General features: G+C 36.3%; 1 protein-coding gene across 1 annotated transcript in view; it reads left to right on the forward strand.

Annotated features, from left to right (window-relative positions):
* Positions 1–22,091, forward strand: part of CNTN6 (contactin 6) — a 291,320-nt gene that overhangs the window by 32,297 nt on the left and 236,932 nt on the right. The window contains exon 3 of the mRNA XM_036869272.1: positions 13,908–13,913. The gene's annotated coding sequence lies outside the window, so the exon portion shown is untranslated. The remainder of the gene's footprint in view (positions 1–13,907; positions 13,914–22,091) is intronic.

Raw genomic sequence — 22,091 nt, forward strand, 5'->3', positions numbered from 1 at the left:
TGGGATTGGCATGTACACACTGCTACATTTAAAATAGATAACCAACAAGGACCTACTGTATAGCACAGGGAACTCTTCTCAATACTCTGTAATAATCTAAATGGGAAAAGAATTTGAAAAAGAATAGATGTATGTATATGTATAACTGAATCACTGTGCTGTACACCTGAAACTAACACAACATTGTTAATCAACTATACTCCAACATAAAATAAAAATTTTTTAAAATGATTTTACAAAAATACAAATAAAAATTTTTTCATCCACAAAAAAGACATTAAAGAAATAAAAGGAAGAAAACAATACAGGAATTAGAAATAGTTTTTGGAAGCTTACATTATGATAGCTAAAATCAAAACAACAAAAATGATAACAAAAATTACATTCAGCACAGAGTTGTAAGATAAAGTTGAAGGAATTATCCAGAAAGGAAAGACATAAAAATAATTTTATAGTAGTAGCAATAAAATAAGAAAGGTAAAGAATTAATCTATGAAGTATAATATCCTAGGGAACTTCTAAAACATAGACAAGAAAAAAGAAGCGGAAAATAATATAAAACACATTATCACAAAAATATCCCAGGTGTGAAATGTACTGAGAAGAATATCCTTGAGATATTAAAATATTTTATCTGATAGAGGTTTCAATGAAGAAAAGTGAGATTTGGCCAAAAATTGGATGTCAGGGTGAACACTGACTCCAAAACCAAGAGAGTAGGGACTTTAAAGTCCTGCTTTCATAAAAGTAAAAAGCAAGACCTTCTGGGTAAGTGACTTGCCCATACTTTCACAATTCACTGATCCAAAAGTCCTCAGGTCCTTAATAATGTGTGTTTTCCATAATTTTTTTGAACTCTTATTCTCATTTATTATTCTCCTCTCTTCTTTAGGTTATAGTCTGTGGACAGGTGGTAAATATGGGTAACATAATTGCTGAAAGAATGAATATTTATTCCTCACACCAATCCAATTCATGTTGTTTTCCTCAATTCAAGTACTGGTCACTTGGCCTTTCATACAGTCCTGTCTAATTCATAATTTAATGGAAATGATCTTGGCAAGTCCAAGAGACATCTGAGAGTTAAGTTTAGCATTTGTGTCATTAATGTTTTCTGCCAGATTGATGACCTTTGTATTATTAAGATGACTGCTTTCCAATTCCTCTATAGAAATTATCATTTTCCGCTCTCCTTTTTCTTTTATTTACAAATGTAATCTCTGATCCATAAATTAAGAAGGTGGAAATGGTGTGGTTAGCTTTTCATATAATCATACATAAGCGGTCTAATTCACTGAGCCATCTCAAATATTTCCACCCACTTTTGGAAGAATTCTGAAAAGAAGTCAATGTGGCAGAAGTGGAGGAGGGAACTGTTGGCAAGTGTGTCACAGGCTCTTTCAGATTCCCTCTTCCAAATAACTGTAATATGAATTTTGAAGCTGAACTATTAGTAAAGTGATTATTTCAGTCCTTTTTAAGTCAGTAGATGTAGATCATAATATGACTATCATTTTATTTGTTTGTTGATGGTCTGATTTTAGGCCTTAGAACATTACTGTCTAGGCACATTTGAGAAAAAGAAAAAGTAACATTAGAAAACCTGTGTGTGTGTGTGTGTGTGTCTGTGATAAAAAAAAATTGCAAAATCCAAGGACAGTGCTCCCTTGGTCCAGCTCAACTCTTAGAACAGCTTCAACTTTAAAAAGTCCATGATCATAATATTTATTTTTACATAACCAGATATTTATGCTATTTACTAAAAGTTCTGAGAAATAGTTCAACTGAGTTGTCTTATTACCAGGTTCGGAGGAAATGTTCTTTATCATTCTGAGGAAGTTTCATTCTATTCCTAGTTTTCTGAGTGTTTTTATTATGAAAGGGTGCTGAATTTTGTCAAATCCTTTTTTTGTGCATCAATTAAGATACGCATTTTTTCTTCCTTTTTTTCCCCCTTCACTCTATTAATGTGGTGTATTCCATTGCTTAATTTTTCTTACATCAAACCATCCTTGTATCTCTGGGATAATTCTCAGTTGATAGTGACACATAATCCATTTAATGTGCTGCTGGGCCAGCAGTGATTTTGCACCCTAAATAGACATTTGAAAATATCAAGGTAGTATTGATTATCACATTGGAGGAGGGTGGTAGCAGCATCTGGTGTATGGAGGCCAGGATATTGCTAAACAGTCCACAATAGACAAAACAGCTGCCTTTCCTCTTACAACAAACCATTAGCCATCCCAACGTGTCAATATTGCCCAAGTTGAGAAACTCTAAATTACATCAACCCTACTAACATTATTCTTTCGTTAACTTGTCATTTAGTCTCTTTCCCCTCAGCCTCCTCAAATCACCCTGCCCTCTTCTTTCTATGCTCTAGCCACATTGAACCTCACTTAGTTTCTTCTGTCAGTCAAGTTGTCTTTTGCTCTCATCTTCCACACATTTACTTCCCTCTGATCAGAATATCCTTTCCCCTTCCTCACTCCCCAACACCATGGAGTTTTACTTCTACTTATTCTTTAGTTCTCAGTTATTTCCTCCAGGAAGGTTTTCTGATCCTCCTTAGACTAAGAGAGGTACTTTTGCAGTATTTCCCCCCAATACCCACACTGCTTATATCATAGCATTTATCAGTTTATTAAAATAACAAGTTAATCTCTATAAGGTTTATACCCAATCCTGTTTGCTCAATGTTGTATCTTCAAGACATGGGCTTTCGCAATTTATACAGTAGTTTTTTGTTTGTTGTTTATTTGCTTGTTTGTTTTTAAGTTATAGAATGAGCACAAGAATAACTGAACGAATCAGCCTACATTTTTTTTTCTTTATCTGTAACATTCAGGAAGTGTAGCACTTAAGAAATGTAAGTTAATGTTTTGTGTGTGTACACTTAAGATATCTCTGTGAAACAAAAATAACCAATTAAAATATTTTTAATCTAGTTATCTAAATCTTTAATACTGTGCCTTACCCATAAATGACAGTTAATATATCTGATTGTTTTAAATTACCAAATTATTGATTCGCTATCTGTGCAAAGACTGAGAGACAAACTCAGAGTTTTAGAGCACTCATTTTCAGAATTGGTTTTTGAATAAATTCTGAGATACACAAGCAAGATTTGAAAATAGAATCTGGGGCAAAAGAAAGCAGTTTATTTCCGTCTTTTAAATCAATAGGCTTGGAGCACAATTTTCTAGGAAATTCTGGCTTTCCCACGCAGAGTTCAATTTCTGGAGAAAGAAATAAAATGTAGTCTTCACACAGTCAAATGCCAGAGGCAATGTGAGTATTGTGCAAGTTCAAACCAGGTCAGAATAAAAATGACTACTAACCAGCCACCCAGCTTGTAAAATGATATAAGAACTCATTCTTATTTATTGCCCTTTACAAATATTAAAAAATAAGTCATAGTGTCAGCAAGATGCCTCAAGTTTCAGTGTTGCTTTACGGACTAGAAGTGTTTCAAGTAAGACTTGGCTGTGATGTGAATTTCTGTAAATCAAAGCCTACTTTTCCACTTAATCCAATCAAGGTACTGATACTACATACATCCTAATGTTTATTTGACAAGCCCCAACACACTGAGATGATATCATCTTAAGAGAAAAGATTTAAGACAAAAGCCAACACCATATTTCTACGATGAGCTAGATGTGTTCTGCCTTTTAGGGATTGTAGTTTTCATTTTGCTTTTATATTTCATAGCATTTTAAATTCTAATATCTCCTTTTACCATTAGGTACTCTTCATAACCTCTAGAATCATACCAGTTCTTGAGAGCCTAACAATCTTCCAAACCAATGTTATGTTCCTCAGTTTATTTTTGTCTTCCTCCTATGTTTTCCTAAATAGTTAAATTGATAATTGTTTGGAAAAGTTTCAGATTTTATGAGTTTATTTTGCTTGCCCGCCTTCTGAGCCTCCATTTCCTCATCTTCAATATGGAGAACTGTAGAGAAAGTTAAATCAGTACTTGATATTAAAAAAAACAAAAAATCAAGCACGTGCATATGAATGTATGCTAATTATAGATTCTTTAGATAAATCTAATTCTGCTGGTTAAGACTCATTCCCCACTTTTGGCTTATCATGTAGTAAGGTGAGAGTTCATTTAATTGGAAGGATTTTCAGTGATGTGACCTTCCCTAATCAGTTTACCTAAAGTAGCAGAAAGACTCCCCATCTCATTACACCTCAGGTCACTGTCTAATTATTCTATTTATTTATTTCTTCATACTTATCACAATCTTTATTTATTATGGCTCTGCCTATTTTCCTATTGTCTCTGGCACCACCACCTTTAGAATAAAAGCTCCAGGAGGGCACAGATCATTTTTGCCTTGTTCAACTTTCTATCACTGACACAAAGAGCTCTTAGCAGGTCATCAATCAATGTTTGTTAAATAAGATTTTTTTGGTTGCAGACACCACATTTTATGGAATGAAAGCAATGTCTTGGGTCAAGCCAGAAGAGATGAGAAAGGCTTTCAAAAAGAATGCATAATCTTTATATTTAGAGCTTCTTCCTGTGTCTCTTCCACATGCCTCTTCTTCCCATCACCAACCAGGAACTCCCCACATGACCAGAGGAAGGACAGAGGGAAAGTCATCTGGAGAGTCAGCACCTTTCCCATTGGTTCTGGATCCTCTTATCTATTAATTATCTGATATGTCATCACCACATCACTGGTGCCCTAAGTACCTTAAATTATACATATATATAAACATACATACATATATATATATATAATATATAAATTGTATAGAAGTATATACGTTTCATGTATTTTATATGTATTATATATAGTTTACACATACTTTTGTAAAAGTATTTATTTGTTTTCAATTAAAGTGGCAAAGTTAAAAATGCCTATTTTCGTCTACTAAGTGATATGGAAACACTCTTGCTTAAAGGACATATCCTAGCACAGTTCTAAAATAACTATACAACAACCAGAAAAAAGGAAAATTAATTTCTCTTGATATTACAACTTTATATAAATGTTTCATTATATTCTAACAATATTATTATATAATGAACACAAGAAGGAAAATTTCATAAGACTGATACTTTGTGTTTTGTAAGCCAAATCCATTTTCAATTACATAAATTCTTTGAGTTCAGATTACGCATCAAGTTTATCCGTATTAATATCTACTGTCAGATATATATGTAAGCACATAAACCTCTCTAAATGACTATATTTTATTCCCCTATAACCATGAGATTTAATTAGGGCTATGGATAAGTAACACTAACCAATAATATGATTTGGCTGACACAGCCAGAGGAAATCTGTAAAGTCAATGAACTACTTTGATATCTTGTATAGAAAAACAGTAAGTTGATTGAATTTTCGCTTTTTAATCTGTTACTTTGATATCAAGTATTCTCAGCATTAAATATATTTTGTTGATTGAATTCTTGTCCACTAGGAAAAGACAGTCTAACATATAACTAGGGGGTCTTTTCTATGTTTCCAGAATTTTTTAGGGTCTTCTGCTAGGCTAAAGCAATGGTCAAAGTGATATTCTCAATATGTAAAACTTCAATATTTGATGCAGCCATTCAATTCTGTGTGGGTGTATATATATATATATATATTTATGTATATATATATATATTTATATATATATATATGTATATATAGAACATAGATTGTTAAAAAAAAAAACTATGAACAATAGAAAGCAAAGGATATGTCTCTGAAATTGAGTGAGCACCCACTGCAGGGCCTAGAGGTTCAAAAGTTTTGTAGCAGGGAATGGCTGTCTACAAGAAATATTCTAAATTAAGCATGTACAAACCAGATTTACATAATTGCTTCTCTTTAGCTACTTTTAGAGTCTACCTAGAGTTGGTTTAACCTATTTATTGGTTGAATTATAGAGACAACCTATCTGAATCAATCAACTTATTCTTTTGAAATTATGTTTCTTTTATCTCAGAATATAATTTTTCAGACCATAACTTTCAACATTACTTGTACATAATAAATGTTTTTGACATTTTGTTACATAATGATTACTTTGTTGCATTAATTCCCATATGATGACACCCTAAAGTGACCAGAATGACATGTGATGCCAAGATACAGAGTGGGCACCACCCCAATCCTGTGCATCTCCATTAATTTAGAATCAACTGTAATGTTCCTTGTCATCAGGTCAAGTTCTATAATTCATTCTCTGGATAATCTGGAAATCATCTGGTCCAACTGCCTCTCCACTCCACAATTTGTCAGATAAAAAACTGACATTCAAACAAGCAGAGTACTTTCCAAACGTCACACAGAAAATTAGAGACAGTGCCTGTACCAAAACTCAGGTATGTAGATAGATTAATGATTGATTGCCCTGGAGAAACCTGCAGGGATGGAATCAATGAGTTGAGAATTGAGGAATTTAGTTGTGCTTGTTTCAGGGAAATAAAGTCACTAGCTATTCACCTAATTAGTTTTAGTTATAAAATTCAATAGCCTCCTACAGATACACGTATTTCTACAGAGCAACACGCTTGAGGGGGCTGTTTGTTTCTATAGTTTTTGATCAAACAAATGACAACATTAGAACTTCTGATTTTCCCTTTAGCAGCCCAAATATATTCAACTTACAAGCTGAAAGATATTGGACTTTTAATAATTCAAGCTTTCTGAGTACTATTAAGTTCCATAAAGCTATTTTAGGTAGGCAGTGTTTTCACTCCTTATCTCATCTAATCTTCATTTCAATATTGGAACAACTAGGTATATGCCTTCTTTTATTTATGGTTTTCCTTTTAGGGTCTATGTAAATGAATATAAGTGAAAAATGAGTAAACTATATTCCAGGAAGGGTATTAGAATACTAATGTAGCTAATGCTATTCTTGGGAGCCACTTAGGAAAAAGTGGATTCATTTTAAAAAGCAAGTTATAGAATATTATCAACATTAAGAGATCAGCTGTATGTTATTAAAGAACTGTAACTTTCAAGAACAACTACGGAGCAGTATAAGCACCAAAGACTTCAGCATATGCTTCTAAAACGATGTACATATTTTAAGTGCCAGGCAGAAGGCCCAATTTTCCGTTTGTCTGGGATGGCCCTGATAATAGAACTCAAAGTATTGCATCCCAGGAAACCTTCAATTCCCAGGCAACTCAAGAAATTTGGTCCTATTGGTCTGACCAAAAGTTCCAAGTGAAATAGTAGCTGGAATTGTATTGTCTTCATGCATGTAGGCACAAGCTGGTAAGAAGGTTTGGGCTGATTTTTGGTTTCAACTTTTCCTAGTTTTGTGACCTATAGCAAATCACCTGACTTTTTGCACTGTCACTTTCCATTTTTATAAAATGTGAATAATACTTTTCTCACATATATTTATGAAGTTTAAGTAAAAATATGAATGTGAGGTACATTTTAATAGTCAAAATGCTATATAAATATAAGATGCTTTTCTTAACTCCAGCAAGTTTGTAGGATCAATGCTGGAACATAAAACACTTTCTAAGTGACAAGTGTTTGAGGTATATGTACTGTAACTTAAACATTTAAGTGTACATGAATTGGTTTTAGATATGAGTTTCTAGGTAATTTTCAACAGTTATTGATTTAAGCTCCCCGGTCATGCTTTTGAAAACTATCTACATCAGGCAGTGTTCATTTATATAGAATACATTTTGTTTTCTTTCTTTAATTTTTTATTGTTACTTTAAATATTCAATCCCTTTGAAAAAAAAAGCATGCTTCCTTAATATGGAGTTTAAAAATTGGTTTGAAAGGCCAAACCTTAATTTTAGTGTGACTTACCTATTAAATGTTCTGTCTTCTCTCTCTTCTCTTTACTTAATGAAAAAGCCAATTGCAAAACAAGAAGATTGATGGGTAGCAATAATCCTGGTGTTCTAGTAATAAAAATCTTTGCTGAAGTCCAATTTTTATAAAAGGCACTGATTCTATTTCAAGGCTAATGTACAACCCAATGTCTAATAAATGGCAGAGATTTACTAATTATAGCAGATGTTGTCCATGCTCTCAGTGAATCTCCCACCCCCATACCCACCATCAGGATTCACAACTACAACTCTGATGACTGTGAAAACCTTACTATCTCTGTTTCTGGCCTGAGAAACAAGCTTTTCTCCGTGCAGGCCAAAGTAGCATTGCCTGAGAGTTAATGTTCCCAGAACCAACTCTCAATCAATTATGGATGAGAAATTGATAAATAAATACTCATCTTCTGTGCCCCTCATTTGGGATAACTGAACATTGTTCTGCATCCAGTACTCCCCAGAGAGACTGAGATCCAGTTGACCACACTGACAACTGGCCTGATAATAAACTTTTACTGGCTCCATTATTCTGTGTCTGAGTAAGCCACTTCCCTTCCCATGTTTCTTAGGATAACTTCCCAACCAACCTTTTTGCATTAAAAAGTCCTTGACTCACAGACTACTTTTGGGGGAACTCAGAAAAAGAAAATACTGTTTGATAAATAAATTAGTCCACCCTTATGAAAAGATACACACATACACAGAAAAACTTCTGCCTCTCTGTATCAACATACAAATCATCTCATCTTTCTCTAAGCTGGTTTATAAGAGCTGTTGTAAATGGAACTCAGCTTAGAGTTGGGGGGAGTGAATCCTTTCTTAATTAACTTATTATTAAACTAATTATTGAAACGTATTACTTTACTTTATCTCAAGAGATTCTTTGAATGTAAATAATAAAGTTGAAGTCATAGAATATAAAGAATAGCAAAAGAACTGAGAACTCTTTTTTTTTTTTTTTTCAACTGGGAGGTTGATCCATTAACATTAGAGGCAGATCCTGGAGATATTCCATAAAGCTAACTTCTGTTAAAGTTTGTTCTGACATCTCCTATGTGATAAAAGTTCCTGACACTTAGCAGGAGTTGACGTCTTTGTATTCTACCTGCAAACGGTAGGTCTGCAGGGAAGATGTAGCACTATAATATGCATCCTAGAAATTTAGCACTTGAGCTCAGAAGTAGGTAGAGTGTGAATTATCTGGCGCTAGTCACATAAACGCTGATGGTCATGTCTCGTACCTAATTCTGCCCTGGGGTATGGGGTACACAAAGGGAGGTTCTTGTTGATACTGGTGGATGCTGTGTGCAAGCTTCCAAAGGAACAATTAATCCTTCGAGTCTAATCAAAGGCTGCTTAGGGGGTTGTTCTCCTTGAATTAATGGGAGTATGAGTGTTCAATGAGGGAGATTAGCCCCAGAAGACAGGGAAGCAAATTAAACCTTTATTTTGATTTGAATTGGGAGTGAATAAAGTGTTGTCTGCTCACTTAACTCAAGTGAAGTTAACATGAGAGAATGAATGGAGACTAGCTTCTCTTTGTGGCAAAGGAGACCTCAGGGCACTTTGTACCCAGAAACCTCCTGAGACAGAGCTGAGATGGAGGTGGCCATCCATCATGCTCTGGGGTGATGGGGATTTTCAGTAAATGCTGTATCAATGTAGTTAAATCTTCCCAGAACCAATAAAAATGCCCTTTGCCTTTTCCACCCTCTATTACAAGTAATTGCTATTCATCTAATTATGGATAACTTGGAAGTAGTTACAGAGTACTTGGAGTGCCTGGGGGATGAAAAGTTCGAAGGAAAAATGTAGCCGTGTATCATTGGCATTCATGAGAAAATTCACATTAGATGTTTGAAAGGCAGGTCCCCAGGAGGCAATAGAGAAGTCAGGAACAATATTGTGCCAAAAATACCATTCTGGCTGGGGACATGAGGGAGTTTATGTCAGGTAGAGTGAAGGAAAGCTATTTGGAAAGAAAAGATGTATGTGCTTTTCTATACGCATTTAGTTTATTTATATATGTACATCCCCTGAAAAACTAGTATGTTCTGGGAACTGACAAGCAAATTGGGACTGAAATTTCTGAAATATGCAGCTGTGCTTATATTTCTTTTACTGTAAAATCTCCAAATAACATCTTGTAACATGATCAATATGTTTTCAAACTCATATCGTTTTAAAATCTGTTTGCAACCAATAAGCCAAAAATGTGTTGCACCCAGGTACCACTTTACACTTGGGAGGCCAAGTTTAAGCCATTGGAGATTCAGATGCAGAATCCAAAGTCACTGCCCTTTCAGAATATATACCTCTTCTGGAAGTCTAAAGACCGGTTGTCCCATTGATGACATACCAGACATATAGGTTGGAAAAAGATGTTAAGAGGAGGATAGGTGATATCATCCTTGCCTGGAATCATTTTAGTGCAAAAAGAATTCTTCTTTCACTTATTTCCTCATTCTAGACTGTTTGGGTAATAGTCAGTTGAAGACAGGCAAGGGTAAGCCTACTTACTTCTCTTCATTACCCTTATTTAAAAGGTCTAGTGTATACCTTTCAAGGAGACTGTACTAAATTCTATAAGGTAACAAAGAGAATTATAACTCTCAAAATTATTATTGCTTCTGAATGGCTTTTTCCATAACACCCCTGAAATACATTTAAGTCATAAGTAGCAACCATTCACCCGCTCAGTGAATTAGTGTAACTTGATCCTTCCTGTGTACAAGGACACACACACTTACACACACAATCCTGAACAACAGACCAGCAAAAATTATGGAAAAGCAGTCATACCTTAAATATTTTATTCATTCCTTCATTAAAGATAAATTGATTAGAAGTTGAAAGTGAAAGCATTTCTAAATGAAGGTATAATAAAAATCTTCATGGGATAAAGATCATTGAATCTTGGCAGAATTCTAAAATTGGAGAATTCTAGGAAGATGGACCAACATAATCAGACAGAGGCATCCTTGAAAATGACCTGATCTTTTAAATTTGGTTGTTTTGTACTTAATAATAACAACAATAATGATGACAATAATATTATCAGCTATTATTTAGTGAGCTCTGGTCTCATATGAGATATGTTCAAAGCAGTTTATATGAATTAACTTATCCTTGCCTCAGACTTGGGAAGTAGCTACTATTATTATTCCCATTTTACTGATGAGGAAATGAAGGCACAGAAGAGTTAGGTAACCTGTACCAAATTCCTTACTGAACGAGAGGCAGAGGCTGGATTGAAAGGAGGAAGCGTGGCTACAGAGCACAGACCTGCAGCTACCACTGTCTCCTCTTGAAAAGCTCAAAGCCATTGAGTCAATGACTCTGTCGTCCTTTCCATGTCCCTTCAGACATGGTGGCCTAACAGAACCAATGCCCTCTTGCACATAGGAGTTCAGGGCAGTAGTGGGCATCTACCTATATGCAAAATGGACTGCAGGATTGGGTTGGGAGCTATTCCCCAAAATCATGGCCTTTTGTTTACATTATGCAGAGAAAGGAAACTACTGTACTGGAAACGTGGCTGTTTTCTGGTGTTCTCTTTCCTTCCGCAGATCTGCTTAGTCTAGTAGGCGGCCATAGGGACTGAACAAAAGGCAGTTTTAAGAGCACCACTCTGCCCTTAGTCTCACTACAGCCTGTCCCACTTTAGATATTTTCCTAAAACTACCTTTACATTCAAGTTGCCTGCTGTTCTGGAAACCAATTAATGTCTTTTTCAGAATAATTCCAAGTACATATGTCCAGATCACTGACATCAATCCTGTGCTTCCTATATATAATATGGAAAGGGCCTTAGTCTTAAAATCAAAAGACCTAGGTCCAAGGTCCAGCTCGGCCACATACTACCTATATGCTTTTGGCCCAATACTTGAAGTAGCGTTACATTATTTGGAAGCCTGCCTCCTACTTGTTTCTGTTGAATTGCCTGCTCTCCCATCTCAGCATAGAATTCTAAGACCAGAAATGTTGCTGGATTTACTAAGATTATGTAACTGGTTACTGGCAGTGGTGGACTGTCTCTGAGCCCTTTGGATTCCTGGTCCAGTGATGTTTTCACTGGGCCAGTCTGCCCATGGGGAACCTCTGCAGAAGGTACTGCTCTTTTCCTCTAAGAGTGCTTTTCACATCCTCCTGTTATTCCCTCCCCACCGTTCACAGCTCACAATACCCTTACCTAGATCTGGATATAAATTAGAATACAGTTTTGTCCCAAATCACCAAAATTTAGAGGGTGGAAAATATAAAACAATATTTTTAAAAGAGTTTGCATACTTTATCCTGGCTGACTCCAAGAAAGTTAATTAATCTCTCAGAGCCTCACTTTTTGTTTTTCTTGGTAATTAAAAAAAAAATCAAAATGAGACATTTTATTTGAGAAAGCACTTTTCACACTATAAATCAATTTACAGAAGTGGGGTACTATTTATATAAACATGAGATCCAGGTATTGGAAGGCAGTTTAGGTCCTATTAGTAAGAAGGCAGGAAGCAGGCATGAACTGGGGGAAATCTGAGATAACATCTTAATACCCTGCCTTTGGGGAAGTGTATCATCAGGTCAGCAGATGACTTTTTTTTTCTTTACCTACAAAAGCCACCTCCAAAGGTGAAAGAATGAGCAAAGGGCTGAGGAATGAGGTTTGCCCCCGTGCCCCAGGCCACAGCATCTTTCCTCTCGGGGACCATGTATTTAGCAAGAGTAACACACTCAACAGAAAGCCTGATTCGCATTTCTGCAACTTCAAAAAGCCAAGGAATGGGGCACTTAAGAGACCAAGGTTCAATGCCATTCCCTGTTGCCAAATGAGTTATTTTTTTCTCTCTCTCCTTTTTATTTTTATTATTTTAGAAATTCTAGCCTCTCAATAGCAGAGGAATTTCCCACTTTTACAGCGACAGTGTTGACAGGCAACTGCATTTTCCTCCGGGGATGACTCCTATTTCTGTGAGGTCAGGACTGCCAATGGGAGTACATATCAGGGGACAGGTTGATGGAAGAGAAGGCAAAAGGTCCAATTGTCCAGGGGCTGGGGACCATGAACCTTAGCCAAAGGGAACAGAATGGAATCAGTGTACATCCTGCTACGAGTACTCACTATTTCTTTCCTCTTTCCTTCCTTAATGGATAGCCTTGGAAGAAAGTGTGTTCTTTCTCAGCAGAGAGCTTACAATTGCATAGCTCTAATGTTTTCATGACAATATGAATATATAGATAATATTTTGATAATTCTTCCCAGGTAGATCAGAAAATTCACACATTCATGCATTTTAAAAAGATACAACATTTTGTGTGGTCAGAAAATCGCTGATTGGCATGGAAGTGATTAAAATCTAGCCCATTTCCCTGATCAGTTATGTAGGAGAGAGAAACATTAGTCGTTTAATCCCTTATGCATATCTTGGGCTTTTTTCAATTTAGAGAGCTCTTTTAAATCCTCTTTTAGTTTATCCCTATAAAAATTTGGAGCGGTCAGTAGGACAGATATTACTGTCCCAACATAAGAACAGAGGTTACAAGACTTAGATCACATAGCTAGCTGTTGGCAGAGTTGGGACTTTGATACCATTGCATTTCTGGTCCAGGGCTCTTTTCTCTCTATTAGGTTTGTGTTCTATGGAGTATTCATTCACTCTAGGGTAAACACTGAAGAATACAGAGTCCCAGGATCACGGAAGTCTAAGAAACAGTACGCACCCTTCTCCTCAGATTCTATAATGTGCATTAGAAGAGTAGGGACACTGAGAAATCCTGCAGGAAAGAACTTGTTCACCTTACTTAACCTTGTGTTTGGCATAGTATTTGACTACATGCTACTTTTTTTTAAGTCCAAAAAGCACACTGTGGGAAACCTTGCACAGTGCCATATAGATTCATAACAGTTCAGGTTATTCACAATGAAGGAGGAATCTTCCCTTTGCAACTCTGATAGGAAGAGATCTTTCCTATCAGAAATATGTTTGCACAGAAATTAGAACTGAATCTCCCAGGACTGGCTTTAGGCAAAATTGTAAAGTTTGTAAGATTGGCCATTGCGGAGGAAAGCAAAGGCTCAGGATTGGAACAGATACTGGTCAGATGAGAGACCTTTCTGCCATTTATTAGCTGGGCACACGTTTACGCAAGTATTTACCCCTCCAAGCTTTAGTACCCTCACTCATAAAAGGAAAGCAATCATTTTACACACCTTATAGGACTGCTGTAAAGATTAAATGAGACAATGTACATACAGTCCTTGACACAGAGCCTGGTAACTGGTCAGTATTCAAAAACTAATATTATTAATACTTTTGTTGTTAATCTTCCCTTTCAGACAGCCTGCCGGTATCCCATTCATTCTCTTCCTCCTCCTATTTTTCTATCCTGTCCAAAAGGACTGCAGTCCAGAAGGACTGCTTCCAGCTATCTCACCTAGCTAATGTAGGACAGAAATGGCAATACACCGCCTTCAGAGATCAGGCAGGTGATATGAGACTAAGGTGGGCTGGATCTTAGACGAACTGGGTCTGATTGTCTAAACTAAGGCAAATGATGTTAAAGGGCCAAGCACTGCTGATGATTCTTGTTGTTAATGCCTTTTAAAGGTGTTGTTACTGATACCAAGCAGGGCCCTGTGAGGCTCCTATGCACAAAAACCTTTCTGTGTCCCCCATTTCTTTGATTATAAGAAATAGGCTTTATTCAGCTTCCATGACTTTCCCTGAGTCCCAACGGACAGATTCAAGCAGTTGTTATTAGGGAAGGGAGGGGACATGAGACAGGGGAGAAACAAACAATAGTGCCACCTTGGGGCAAGGTCCTGTTCCCCATCAAGGGATACACACAACAATATCTTTAAGCTGTTTTGCAGATACTGAAACCCCCATCAGGTGAGTGAAGTTAACAGTTAACGAAGGTATGCTGCCCACAGGCATGTAGACCCCAGACTGGTTGGAACCAGAAGGTTGATGATGCTGACTCCCACTTACCTCACCACCAACCAGTCAGAAGAATGTCCATGAGCTGATCACACCCTCTTTGAACCATTACTATAGAACTTCTCACTACCCTCTCCAAGTGGGGACACACAGCTTTGCGGGCATTAGCCTGCTGTGGCCCCTTTTGCCTGGCAAAGCAATAAAGCTATTCTTTTCTACTTCACCCAAAACTCTGTCTCCAAGATTTAATTCACTGTTGGGGTACAGAGGCTGGATTCGGCTTCTTAACCATGTAGAAATGTGAACCATTGATACCAAGTCTTCAGATATTTAAAGAGAAGCCAGAATGTTCCTTTTTATTCTGGTTTCCCAATTTTCAAGTGTTCTTCTAGGGGAATCCAGCTTTTGGACCACCACCCAATGACCCCTGGTACAGAGGATTTTCAGCTTCCTGCTCCTATATAGAAATAAAAAGATACAAGTTTAGAAGGGCTTAAGAGGTTGTCTAGTTTAACCTTCTACTTGGTGCAGAAATGCCCTCTATAATATTCCAGAGAAGTGGTCATCTAGCTGCTCCTTCTATATGCCTTGTCATGAAGAACTTGGTATCTCATGGAGAAACCACTTTTCTCTTTGTATGCACAATCTCACTGAATCCTTATATAAACCCATGCAGTAGATAGTACTTTTTCCATTGTCATTATCATAAAACTGAGGCTCAGAGATGGTATTTTACTTCCTCTAAAGTCACAAAGCTATTAAGTGACTGTAGGTTTTGAGATACAAACCTAGAATGTCTAGGTTTCAAAGCCAGTGCACTTAACCACTGGCTAAACAATTCTACTTGTTAAAATGCTCTGGGCTGATATTAAGCTGAATTTTGCTGCCCTGAAATGTCTACTCTTTGGTCCCAGTTCTGCTCTCCTGAGACACAAATAATAAGTCTAATCCTTCTTCCACAACACAGCCCTTCAAATATTTGAAGATGGTTCTCCTCTGCCTGCTAAATCCTCTCTTCCCCAGGCTAAGCATACTCATTTTCTTCCAATGACCCTCATAAGCTACCAGCCACTTCATCATCCTCACCCTGCTCCCTAGGAGAGGCTTTCAATTTGTCAAAATTTCTCTTAAGCCTTGATGTTGAGAGGAGAATGCAATCCCCCTATGTGGTTACATAAGCGCACGTTAAGGTAGAAATAGCACCTCCCTTGTTTTGGACACTATGCTTTTATTAATGCAACCTCAGTTACATCTGATTTTCAGCAACTATGTCAAAAGATAAGCAAATATTGAATGTTGGCCTAGAATCACCCCATATTGTGTTTGTTTTTCTAACTTGAAATTATGTAAAGTCACTTTGCCCCACGCTGCTCCTATGCTGAATAAGTAGATCAATGTTTTAAACCTAAAACTTAATATGTACTCTTATTAAATACCACCTTATTAGATTTAGATATTGTTTTGGACTATACCAATCTGTTTTGCTTTGTTTTTCTTTAATTTGCCAAATTTAGCAAAGCAGAAAAAAAGAAAATTTCCCCCAGTCTGACTGCTTTTCCTTAAGCACATAAAGAAGTAAATTTTTTTCCTCTGATGCTCTAATGCTGCTCCCAAATAAGCTTATTTATATTCCCCCAAACAAAACAAATGAACAAAACGCTTCATATGCATAGTTGTTTCAACAGGATCTTGCTATAAATATTCTTGTTTTGTTTAGCCCTTTTTTTAATTTGGAATACATGAAGAAGCAATAAGAGTGAAAAGAAAAATAATCTGCTTCTTACTGTTAAACTTATTTATGTATGATATATGTATATCATATACATTATAATATATATCATACATTTAACATAGATATCAGTAGCAAAATTCAGAAATATTTAGATTAAAAAGAATGGGGCAAATGACTATACTCCATTTGTTTTAATCAAGATATTTCTGAATTATATTTCTGAATATATCTGGTATCTGATATACTCACTCTCCCTCCCAGCTTCTTGTCATTCCAGAGGTTACTCAAATATTCAGTAGGCTTGGGCTGATAACTTCCCACTAGAAACTTCTCTCCATGCCATTCTTTAGACAGGGGTTGGCAAATTGTGGCCTTGGATTAAATGCTACCCTTGATCACTTTTTTGTAAATAAAGTTTTATTAGAACACAGCGACTCCCATTTGTTAATGTCTTGTCTATGACTGCTTTTTTGCTACAACAGTCCTGTTTAGTAGTGGCAACAGAGGCCGAATGATCTGTAAAAGCGAAAGTTATTTCCTATCTGATTCTTACAGAAAAATTTCCCAACTCCTTTCTGCTTTGGTGCTTGGTTAGCAGTCTGTCCATCTTATTATTCAACTCATTACTGAGAACTGAAACTGGCATAATTCCCTATCCCTGTGTTAAATGATACTGAAAGCAAAGTAATTTAGTTATTTGCTTTAGGAAGTATTCACTTCTATAGGATAAAACTTTCATTTCAAGAACAACATCAAGACCTACATCAAGAGTCTAACCACATGGTGCCCATCAATCTAAAGCTATTACACCATGAATTCTGCCTATTTCTAGTCAGTTCTTCATCTTGCAAGATCAACCTTAAAGTCACTCAGCTCAGGCCATAAAATCCTATAAATATCATCCATAACTTCCCCTTCTGAGATAGTACTAAGACTATTTCAAGTTATAGTCTCTCTTTCTGTAGTAAGTCTAATAAAGTTAGGTTTGCCTGAACAGCAAATATTTCTTGTCACCGTTTTCAGAGATGAGAGTTGACATTACAAATCCTCCAAACTACATTATCACCCACCCTGATTCTCTTAGTCTGATTAACAGAGATACCAAGACCATTTCTATGAGATATAATTACCTGCATTTTTCAGTTGGGAAAATAGGCTCACAGAGGCTGAAGCTATACTTAGGTGACATGTCCAGTGTCACAGATCAAAAGGGGCATGCAGTAGGGAGGACTCTCTATCAGGGATCCGCCCTCAGGTCTCACTCTAGGTCATGAACTGAATAGGGATAATTATTTACTCCTTTGAGGCCTCAGTTTCCTCCCCTATGAAAGCAATATTATCTCTACACAGACGGACCCCAACGTACGATGTTTCAAATTCAACTTTACTTTGAATTTTGAACCCTGACCTTCTCCCAGGTTAGGAATATGCCGTAGGCTCCTATCTCATGATGCTGGGCAGCTACGGCTCCCAATCAGTCCCCCAATCACATAGGTAAACAACTGATACACTTACAACAATTCTGTTTTTCACTTTCAATACAATATTCAACGTATTACAAGAGATATTCAACGCTTTATTATAAAAGAGGCTTTGGGTTAGAGGATTTTGCCCAGCTGCAGGCTAATGTAAGTGTTCTGAACATGTTTAAGGTAGGCTAGATTAAGCTATGCTGCTCAGTAGGTTAGGTGTATTAAATGCATTGTTGACTTATGATATTTTCAACTTACATTGGGGTTATTGGTACATAACCCCATTGTAAATCGAGGAAGATCTGTACTTTCTTTCAATACTGAAATTCATTGAAAGGATGATTTCTTATCACTTAGAAAACTAATTTCTTCATGTTGGTCTCTTTCAGCAAGACTCCACTGCCTCAAGCAAAAGCCATATGAGATAGACTGTATTGATGACTAGGTTAAGTTGTACAGCTTGGTTTCTCTAATAAGAAAAAATGTAGAAATGATTCTAACTACTTTCATAACAAACATATTTGCATTTATTTCATGCTGTTAACAACTTAACATGTAATCATGTCTCCTCGAAGAAAAGAAGGAATGTTTCTTCTATGATTGCATTAAACACGCTGTGTTATATCTTTCTGCTAATCTATCATCTATTATGACTGCCTATTTTGAGAGCTGGCATAACAATTACCGTAAGTGATTGCATTATATTCTGAAAACAAAGACTGTGATGGCATGATTTATCTTGCTACTTTGCCTGACTTAAAGGCAGTTGGGGTTTCCTAGTCTAAATCAGATTTTTCAGATCATAAATATTTCATATTTTAATTTATTATTGATTTAGTTTGATAGTAAATAACTCCATGAATGCTGAGGTTGGAAATCTGTTGTAAAATTATTAAGCATCTTCCCTTCTATCTGGCCACAGATTTTTATCATACTGAAATAAAACAGTGCGGCTACCTGAAGAAAATGGATTTGAGATTTTTAATTTACCTAGTGCAGTTAATTAAGTGGTCAATTAAAAACAAAAGGGCAATTAGTGCTGAGCACATTTGTTCTTATGATGAACATGCCATCTGAAAATGGATCTTAATCTCTGCTATGAAATTCTTCAATGTCAAAGCAATGTTGCTATAAGTAGAGGAAGAATAAGCCCATTAGGAATAATGCACTTGCAACAATGATTTCCTTTCATGTTAAAGCAGCACAGTTAATACACATAGAGAGAAGTTGGCAATATTTTAAGTAATATTCCTCCATTGGTCATTCTATTACCCTGTATTTATAGTGACCACCAAAGCCAATGAGTAGTTGCTTCTTTTTCCTACTACCAAAGTGAGAAAATCATTTCAGATAATGCAAAAAGGGCAAGAAACAGGTACAATATGTAATAGACCTGAGGATTTTTATACACTGTATGTACCGATTAACAAAATTGTCTGTCACCCAAATTGGTGTCACATAGATGTATCTACAGATATTAAAGAGCATCAAGTTGAGACAGACAAGAATAACTCCCCAGGTTTTTCTTCTGTCATTCAATGTGATGTGTTAGGTTATCTTAGGCATTCTCTGTAGCTTGTAAGTGTAGTTATTGAGTACCAAGTAGAATCCTTCATGAGCCCCTTTCAAAGGCTTGTTACAAAGCTGTACATGCACATCCACCCACCGTTTTGTTTAAGCAAATGTTGCTAGTTCTCAGTGCAAAGAGAAGTTGGAAGATGCTTTTGTAAAAGCTAAACAGCAGAGATGCATTCCATCTCTCTTTTGGTAACACCCATTGTCTCTCATGTCTGCTGGGCACACCACAATTTAACATGGCAACAACCTCCCAGAATTATTCTATTACCTAAAGTCAAGCCAATACTTAACTTCCTAATCATTCCTGGTTTATGAGCATTTGTAGCACATTCATAGACTGATGAATGGTTTTATGGCCAAGAAATTGAGTGATGGCTTTCTATTTGAAAAAAAAAATGGGTTATTCTGAACCAAACGAAGGAAATGTTTGTGTTGTGTGGGTTGAGAACAATCAGTCTTAGGTACAAACTCACAGTCACAGCAATCATCTCTGAACTCTTCTCTCCTGTGCCATCTGGGGTCAGATGCTGATTGGGGACACGTGGTAAGAAGATATCCTATTAAAGTATGATACAGTCCGAAGCTACTTCAAAATCAAGACCCATTTATTTTTTCTGCTAAACATGTGCAATTCTTGCTGAGTATGTATACATGGGGTTAGAGAAACAGAGTTCCACATTCCTTTACCTGAAATCTTCAGAGCCAAATGTTTTTAGACTTTAGAGTATATTAGACCAGAGACCAGCAACAGAACTTCCAGAAGCCCTAAGGTTATAAAGGGCCAGATAGTAAATATTTTCAGTTTTGAGGGCCATATGGTCTCTGGCACAACTACTCAACTCTGCGTTTGTAGCACAAAAGCAACCATAGACAGTACATAAATAAATAGGTATGCTGGGTTCCAGTGAAACTTTATTTACAAAAACAGGCAGAAGACTGACTTTGGTCAGAAGACTTCAGTTTGCTGATCCCTACTTTGGTCTTTAGAAAGGCAATGTGGTTCAAATTTACACGTATTTAGACAATACCTTCAGTGGGCTGAAGAGCTCTATCATCAACCAACACTTTCTGTTCAACAGCAAAACCTAAATATTCATGCTAAGTTGGATGAAACAGACTAAACAACCTCACATTAATTTGGTACAGATTTTACCACCAAATTAATTTTGCCACTCAACTTACAAGGGTATTTCAACTTTCAGAGATTTTAAAAAAATCTGGGGGGGGGGAGGATTACAAGAAAGAGATTGTGTACCTACACATATTCTTGTGTTGAAGTGTTTGAAATTGTTACTTTTGCACTGAGAAATTCCATGAGAGGAAAAAGAAACACATATGGTCTGGAGGGGACAAGTTTGTCCAGTAATAATAGAACAATAACCTCAGCAGCTGGGTTATGAACCAAGACACCCACTTCTCGAGGCCAAAATGATATTTAAAGATTGCATGGTTTATTAACCTCATCTAAAACAAAGTGCTGGTGATGCATTTTTGAAACTTTATTAGAGCTTCGGGAAGTTCTTTTAAGTTAAGTTTATATACTGGCCTCCTTTATTTTGCCTCAAGCAATCTTTAGGATTCTAGGAACCTAGAAATAATTCCTGTGGCTATTTTGCGTGTCAGTGCCCAGCATAAATTTTAGCTACTGAATATTTCTATCCCTTTTCGCTGTGAGTAAATAACCAGACTCTTCTTATCTGGATTGTTCTCATTGAGCCAGTGTATTCTCCTTCCTCAGGCAATTTAAACTTTTACAAATGGAACTTTTACAAATGGCAACTGATGCATAAATATTAGCTATTTAGGCTATCTTTATAGAGCATTGCAAAATAAAATATCTCTTGGACTTTGCCCTCATTACAGGATGTTGATAAGCAATCAGATGATAAAGGGAAATATGTGCTATGAAGTTAGATACCTGGTTGAATCAAACAATCTTAGACTATTAGAGTTGGAAGAAATTTAAGGGTGATTTCTAGGTCAAACCCTTCCTTTTTCATAGGAGGAAGCTGACAATCATTGTGATTATAAATGGAACACCCAAAATTAATAAGCTGGTTAAGAGAAATACAGTAGTAGAAGCAGAGTCTCTAGATTCCCAGTTTAGTCTTTTCCTTCATAATACTAGATTGTTTGGTTGTCAAATACAAACCAGACACCTACTTACTGAATACCTATGTGCTCTACATTACATACCATACCATGTATTAGGAGCAAGCATTACATACAGCTTTATCTTCAAGATAATGTATGAAAATGCTGGCAATATAATGGAGTCTTTGATAAATACGAGGCTCAAGGGGTATATATCATGTCAGTTTGCACTGGAGTCTTTAAGAAAAACTTTATATAAATTCAGGCTGCAAAATGAATATACTAGTCAGATGATTTTGTTTGCAAGAGACAAAAAAATTTACAACCCAAACTGGATCGGGCAAAAATTTTGTCTTATTCATTCACATCTGGGAATTCCAGATTTTAAGCATGACATTTCATAATTTCATGATATCAGCTACGACTACAGGTTCTTTAGATGGAGGAACACAACATAA

Source organism: Balaenoptera musculus, chromosome 11, assembly GCF_009873245.2.
Source record: "Balaenoptera musculus isolate JJ_BM4_2016_0621 chromosome 11, mBalMus1.pri.v3, whole genome shotgun sequence".
NCBI classification, from domain to species: Eukaryota; Metazoa; Chordata; class Mammalia; order Artiodactyla; family Balaenopteridae; genus Balaenoptera; species Balaenoptera musculus.